This window comes from Symphalangus syndactylus, chromosome 16, assembly GCF_028878055.3.
Source record: "Symphalangus syndactylus isolate Jambi chromosome 16, NHGRI_mSymSyn1-v2.1_pri, whole genome shotgun sequence".
Taxonomy (NCBI): Eukaryota; Metazoa; Chordata; class Mammalia; order Primates; family Hylobatidae; genus Symphalangus; species Symphalangus syndactylus.
This window is the reverse complement of record NC_072438.2, coordinates 30,350,373-30,358,196: the sequence shown is the minus strand read 5'-3', so window position 1 is coordinate 30,358,196 and position 7,824 is coordinate 30,350,373. Positions and strand designations below refer to the sequence as shown.

The following is a 7,824-nucleotide window of genomic DNA, read 5'->3' as shown; positions in this document are numbered from 1 at the left end:
TTGGACAAATCAAATTTTCCAGAGGTCCCTTTTCTTAACTCTTAACAAAGCCATAGCAAGTGCTTCTGTCTCTTATTTACAGCCATGGTTTTTGCCTTTCAATGAGAAAGTAAAACTGAGAATAGTTTCCAGAGCTTTCAGAACTTTTTTTTTTTTAATCCAAAATGTGTTTATTGAGATGGTTTCCCATTCATCTTGATTCAGAGTGCTTTTAGTGCTGCTTCCTCCTGAAGGAACAACCTTCTGTAAGCCTTGCTTTTCCTCTGTGGCTGGCAGAGGACAGTGGAGCAGCCAACACATAAAACTACCGTTTGCGCATGGCTAAAGACCGTGGTGATTTTATAGCATCCTGGGCATTTCACATCCATGAAGTAGGAATTGGGGCTCTGCACCAGGCATTTCTTCTTGCGTTTCCTCTTCTCCTCTTCTGGAGACGGATGAAGGAGATCCTTTGCGAGAGGCATGTTCTCCTGTGGGTAGGTCGTCACCGCTGGAAAGTCGCTTTCAGAACTTTTTCCATTGAAATGCGAACACCCCCCTGGCACCTCTGAAAATTCTGAGAAATTGTTGGGTTTTGGCGATGTTTCCAGAAAACCTGGCTTTCTTCTCCTGTTCATGGCTGGTTTAAGTTCTTCCCTTTCCAAGTACATTCCAGTGAAGTCAGTGGTTGACTGTGTTTTTGCAGGGCAAACTCCCAACTCGAACGCTAAACAAAGAGTAACTTTTTCATTCCAAATTTGGAATTGTTACCAGTAAACCTCTGAACGCTACCTTTGTTACATCTCCTCTCCAAATGTGATTTAGTTTCTCGACATGTACCCTTCCCCTTAACCCTGTCCATGACTTACCACAGCCCCGTAGGGAGCTTACGTAATGACAAGGTACACAAAAAAATCAGTGTGTGTTGTAAAGGTAATGGCAGACATTGCCTTGGATTCTCTAATGTAGCCATCCTAACTGTTCTAAAAATTATCCATCCGCATTTTAAAATATTTTATACAACCCTTGCTCTCTAACCCAAAGCATCAGTGTAACATGTAATAAAGCCACCAATCTTTTCTATCTTCATGTCCTCAATTGGATAAGTAATCTGAATGGGTAAACTAAGAAAGCAATTGCCAAGTGTTCAATTAACACATTACCAGATTCTGATCTTAGAATCAGCTCAGATATGTCTGCCTTACTTATTGTCTATAATACATAACCTTGATCCTGTAGTGCCACCATACACTGGTAACCTGAAAGATGATGCATTCCCCACTGTTTCACATGTGCTCATCTTTTGGGGAGGAATCATGTCTGGTTTTACTTTCATTGTTCATAAATTAAACTCAGTGAATATTTATTTAATAACTGTGTGACCTAAGAAAAAAACTTATGGCTCCTAGCAAATTCATGCTCAGACAGAAAAGAAGCTCTATCTCATCTGGAGTGGAGCTAACAGTGACTAACGCATGTGGAAGAAGAGCAAGTGAAAACTAAGAAAGAATAAACTGTCCTCTATTACTTGCTCTGCAAATCTGGTAAATCATCTGCAATCTCCATACCCACAAGATATCAGATATTCAAATATCGTAATACACCCCAAATAAAAATTCTTATCAGAAATTAGAGTATAAAATTCAAGTTAAAAACACAACTGTTGGCTGGGCACAATGGCTCATGCCTGTAATCCCAGCACTTTGGGAGGACAAAGCGGGCAGAGCACCTGGAGGTCAGAAGTTCGAGACCAGCCTGACCAACATGGCGAAACCCCCATCTCTACTAAAAATACGAAAATTAGCCGGTGGGGTGGCACATACCTGTAATCCCAGCTACTTGGGAGGCTGAGGCAGGAGAATTGCTTGAACCTGGGAGATGGAGACTGCAGTGAGCCAAGATCGTGCCATTGTATTCCAGCCTGGGCAACAGGGTGAGACATCATCTCAAAAAAAAAAAAAAAACTGTCTAATTTAATAATAAGCTTCTCTAAGACTCTGTTTCATCTTCTGAGAAGTAGAGTCTTACTATTATTTCAGTGATTCTACAAATCATTCATGGGCCTTTACTTACTGAAGTCTTAAGTAAAGCTTTGCAAGCCTATGACCCAAAATAAAGTCAAAAGATCAGTACTGATCTTTAACAATAAAATTTACATATACAGGTAATTGTGATTGTCTCAAAAAGGAAAACATTTTAAAAACCAGGTGGCAGAAGAGACTGAAATACAAAACAACTTTTAACCATGAGACTGTAACTACAGTTCACATCTAGACACTAAGAGGGCTGAGGCACAGTACTGGCCATACAGTATATGCTCAAGATATTTTTCTCAAGTTATGTAAATATATTCTAGATCACTCCCTGAGAACCAAAGTAGCAGTTCTGCAAAACTGCTGATCAACCAGCACATCTTCTGGATGTTATGAGGACAAGAAGAAAATGGCATCACCCATGTGAGCCATATTGACCTTGACCTTGTGACCAGGAAAGGCACTGTCTTGGACCTCTCCTCTCAGCCAGACATTCCACCAGCTCTCCATTCCACTCCATGGCTGGCCAAGATGTATTTTTCTGAACATATTTTATACACTTTAGCAGGCTCCAGGAGATGAGATTTTTTGGGAGGGGCTCAAACTTGAGGCTGTAACTAAAGTTCTAGTATTAATAGCAAGGTTCCTAAATATGGATTTTAAATAGCAATAAATTTAATAATCAAAAGTACTTTAAACTTGTAATTCACAAGGCAAAACGTGTTGATTGGAAACTCTCATTAGCTCAATAGATTTCTCTTTTATTATGGACACATACACACACACACATACACACACACACGCAGTCTTTCCATATTAGTAATAATACAGACATGAGGCCTGGGGAGATGTGTGGAGGTTATCAATTATCAATGTTTCTATTCTAAGAAATGCAGTGAACTTACTATTTATCACTAGAAGAAAAAAATGCATTTTTCTTACAGTTAAGGGATTGCTGAGGGAAGTATAACATATTTGTTAGAAAACAATTTAAACTGAGAAATAAGATTTTGAGTAGGTGACATGCATATGTAGAAAATGGAGATTCTTTAAAAGCAATTTTCTCAATCCTTAGAACTTTCCAAGTGACCAAATTTACAAAGGAAACAGTACAATCACTTTACTGGGGAAAAGAATACTGGAGAGAGAATCTTCTCAGTTAAATCATAAATTCACTCAATTTTTACTACTCTGCCGCCTGTCTCCTATTTAGAATGCCATTCTGGGATTCTAACATATGGCACAGAACAGTACTGAGGGCCACAGGATCCAGGGTGGCAGAGGCAGGGAGAGGTAGGGAGAGAGCTAGGTTTAGCAGCATACTGCTTTAAATCAGCTCTTCTGTTACATAGTAAACATCGAGATGTGTCAGTTTGCAAAGAAATAAAATGAAAAATTGCTTTCAAAGGCCTCAGAATCTTCCTTGCTTTGAGGGATTGGAAAAAAGTTGATTTCAATAATTGGAAGAGAGTTTTGCAGTGCATGAACAATCAGCTCCCCAGAAGATCCTGTCTACACGGCCCACTGACTTCCCCGATATCTGAGTTAAGATTGTTCTATACCCACAAACAAGCCAAGAAGACTAAAATCTGTGTCTCCTTTTCCAGATTCCATCAAACATGTGAAATGTAAAAGTTAGTAATTAAAATGCCAGTTAAGATCTGGAAATGATTGCTTCCCCGATATGGCCATATTACCAAATGAAAAATTAGCCCAGCCTAGGTTGAAGTTTTTTCACTTGATAAAAGAAACACTGTCACAGACACCCAAACTTTTCCACCACAGCACAGGTAGACAAATTATTTTGTTTAAAAATCTATTTTTTCAATTCCAAATAATGGATTTAAGTTCTCATTTATTTTTCTACCAGTGGAAGCCCAACTCAAAACAAAATTTTAAAATACTAAGTTTGATTTCACATCCCTAAAATCAGGAAAGGATGACCTTATTTATAACCCTGCTTCCAAACAAGGCCACGTGGAAAATATTCCACAACAGCCAAAATAATTCAATCAATTGTAATGACATTTCAAGATGATCAGCTCACTACATTTTATCTCAGTCATTCATTCTGGAATTGTCAAATATTTTTGTTTCATTTTTAAAAATTTGTTTATCTTAAATGAGAAGTAAAAATTGCATATATTTATAGTATACAACATGTTTCGATATATTTATATATTGTTGATGGGCCAAATTCAGCTATTTAACAAAGCCCTATCTCAAATACTTACAATTTTTTTTGTAAAAAGAACACTTAAAATCTACTTTCTTAGCAATTGGCCATTTCCATGTCTTCTTTGGAGAAATATCTACTCAGATCCTTTGCCCATTTGTAAATCAGGTTATTTGCTTCATTGTTATTGAGTCATTTGATTTCCTTATATATTTTGGATATTGACCACTTATCAGATAAGATATATGGTTTTTAAATATTTTCTCCCATTCCATGGGTTGTCTCTTCATTCTGTTGATTACTTCCTTGCTTGGGCAGAAGCTTTTTAGTTTGACATAATCCCATTTCTTTATTTTTGCTTTTGTTGCCTGTGCCTTTGGGGTCATATCCAAAAAATCACTGCCCAGATCAACATCATAGGGTTTTCCCTCATATTTTCTTCTATACTGTAACATTTTCAGGTCATACATCTAAGTCTTTAATCCACTTTGATTTGATTTTTGTGTATGTCGTGTGATGAGGGTCAATTTTTATTCTTCCACATGTGGGTATCCAGTTTTTCCAGCACTATTTGTTGAAGAGACTGTCCTTTCCTCATTAGGTAAGGAAAGTCTCATCTCTGGGCTGGGCAGGAGGCATGAGATCATAAGAGAATATGGGCAGTGATATCACCCCCCTCTCCTCCTCTGGATATTATGATCCACATCGCAGTGGGGTAGACATTCCCTTGATATGGGGAGTAATATCATCCTCATCTTGCCCCCTGGATGTTACAGTCCACATCGCAGGGGAATGGGCACTCCCCACAAGATGGGGAGTAATATCACCCCCCTCTCTTCCTTTCGATATTACGATCCACAGTGGACTGACAGCTTGTTTATGATATTAAAAGTAATATCATCTTCCCCTCTTGAAAGTACGAACTATTTCCAGACAGGTGTATGCCCTCTGCAGTATTGGCAGTAATATCGTCCTCTCCCCACCCTTGATATTCAGAACAATATCACAGGTGTGTTTTTACTCTCTGCGATATTAGGTGTCATATCATCCTCTCCCGCCTTGAAATTAGGAACAATATCACTGGGTGCGTGTACATGTTCTGTGATATTGAAAGTAATATCATCCTCTTCTCTGCTGGATCATGGGAACAATATCACTGGGGGATGTACATTTTCTGTGATATTGGGAGTAATATCATCCCCTCTGTCTTTGAATATTAAGGACAATCTCACAGGGGGTTGTACATTCCTTGCGATATTGAGAATAATATTATCTTCTTCTGCCCTGCTTATTAAAAAAAATCACAGAGTGGCTGTACACCTCCTGCGATATAGGGAGTAATATCATCTTCTCCCCTTCTGGATATTAGGAACAATATCACACTGGGTTGCACACTTTCTGCGATGTTGGGAATAATATCAACCTCTGGGCCTTTGAATGTTAAGAACAGTATCACAGGGTGGATGTACACCCCCTGCGATATCGGGAGTAATATCAGCCTCTCTCCTCCATGGACATTAGGAACAATATCCCAGGGTGGGTGTGCACCTCCTGCTATGTGGGGTGTAACATCATCCTCTCCCTTCCTGGGTATTAGGAACAATATCACAGGGTGGCTGTACACACCCTGTGATACTTGAAGGGTTATCATCCTCTCCCCCTCCGGATACTAGGAAGTGTATCACAGAAGAGGTGTACACTCCCTGCGCTATGGGGAGTGATATCATTCTCTTCTTTTGTGAATATTAGGAGCAATATCACCCAGTGGCTGGATACCCCCTGCTCTATTGGGAGCAATGTCATACTCTGACCCATGGATATTAGAATCAATATCACAGGGTGGGTGTACACCTACTGCGATATTGAAACTAATAGCATGCTCTCCCTCCCTTCTAATACCGCACAGGGTCTATCACAGTTGGGTGTAGACCCTGTGCGGTATTAGAAGTGATAATAGTGATAATGTCATTATTAATTGTTAATTATTATTAATTGTTAATTATTAATAGTATTAATAATTATTAATTATTAATAGTATTGATAATTATTAATAGTATTAATAATTATTAATAGTATTAATAATTATTAATAGTAATGGATACTGATTTCTAACATAATGGTATTATTAATTATTAATATTAATCGTTGTTATTAATCAATATCAATTGCTAAGCTTTTATTTACCATTTCTATTGTCGATATTGATTATTGTTAATCATCTTATTAATATTAATAATTAACATTAATTTAATTGCAAGCACTTTAATTACTAACAGTAATCATTGATATTATTAGCATCATTTTATTAATACTAATAATTGATATTGGTTATTAATATTAATAAATATTATTATTCCTGATATTGGAGGGAGACGATGCTGTAACTCCCAATATCGCAGAAGGGGTACACCACCTGTGTTGTTCCTAACAGCCAGCGGGTAGAGGATGACATTACTCCAAATATCGCAGTGGGTGTACATCCCTTCTGTGATATTGTTCCTGATATGCAGGGAGGGAGAGGATGATATTACTCCCAATATTGCAGGGGGCGTAGACCCTTCCTGTGACATTGTCTCTAATATCCAAAGGTGGAGAGGATGATATTTCCCCCAAATTCGCAGGAGGTGTACACCACCCCTGTGATATTGTTCCTAATATCCAGGGGGCGAGAGGATGATATTAGTCCTAGTACCACAGGAGGTGTACACTCCTTAGTGATATTGTTCCTAATATCCAGGGACAGAGAGGGTGATATTACTCCCAATATACCAGGGGGTGTACACCCCTTCTGTGACGTCGTTCCTAATAGCCAGCGGTGGAGAGGAAGATATGACTCCCAATATCGCAGGGGTATACACGCCGCCCCACCGCCGTTATATTGTTCTGAATATCCGGAGTGGGAGAGAATGATATTACTCCCAATATCTCAGGGGGTGTGCCTCTTCCTGTGATATTGTTTCTTATATTCAGGGGGGAAAAGATGGCATTACTACTAATATCGCAGGGGTTGTACACACCTCCTGTGATGTTATTCCTAATATCCAGAAGGGGAGAGCATAATATCACTCTCAACATCGCAGGGGGTGTACACCTCCCCGTGATATTGTTCTTAATATCCATGATGGGAGAGGATGATATTCCTCCCAGTATTGCAAGAAGTGTACAGCCTCCTGTGATATAGTTCCTAATATCTAGGTGGGGAGAGGATGATATTACTGCCAATATCACACAAGTGGTAAAACCCTTTCGATGTTGTTCCTACAATCCGGGGGGAGAGGATGATATTACTCCCAACATGGAAGGTGTACACCCCCCCGTGACATTGTTCCCAATAACCACGTTGGCAGACGATGATATTATGCCCAATATCGCAGGGGATGTACCCCCACCTTGGGATATTGTTCCTAATACCGAGAGGGGGAGAGGATGATATTACTCCCAGTATCGCAGGGGCTGAACACCCACCCAGTGATATTGTTCTTAATGTCCAGAAGGGAAGGGATGTTATTACTCCAGATATGGAAGAGGTTGTACTCTCCCCCTAGGATATTGTTCCTTATATCCAAAGGTAGAGAGGATGATATTACTCCCAATATCACTGGGGGTTATACACCCCTCTTGTGATACTGTTCTTAA

General features: G+C 39.2%; 1 pseudogene; it reads right to left on the bottom strand.

Annotated features, from left to right (window-relative positions):
* Positions 1-211: 211 nt before the first annotated feature.
* LOC129464719 (small ribosomal subunit protein eS27-like) lies at positions 212-480 on the bottom strand (annotated as a pseudogene).
* Positions 481-7,824: the final 7,344 nt, after the last annotated feature.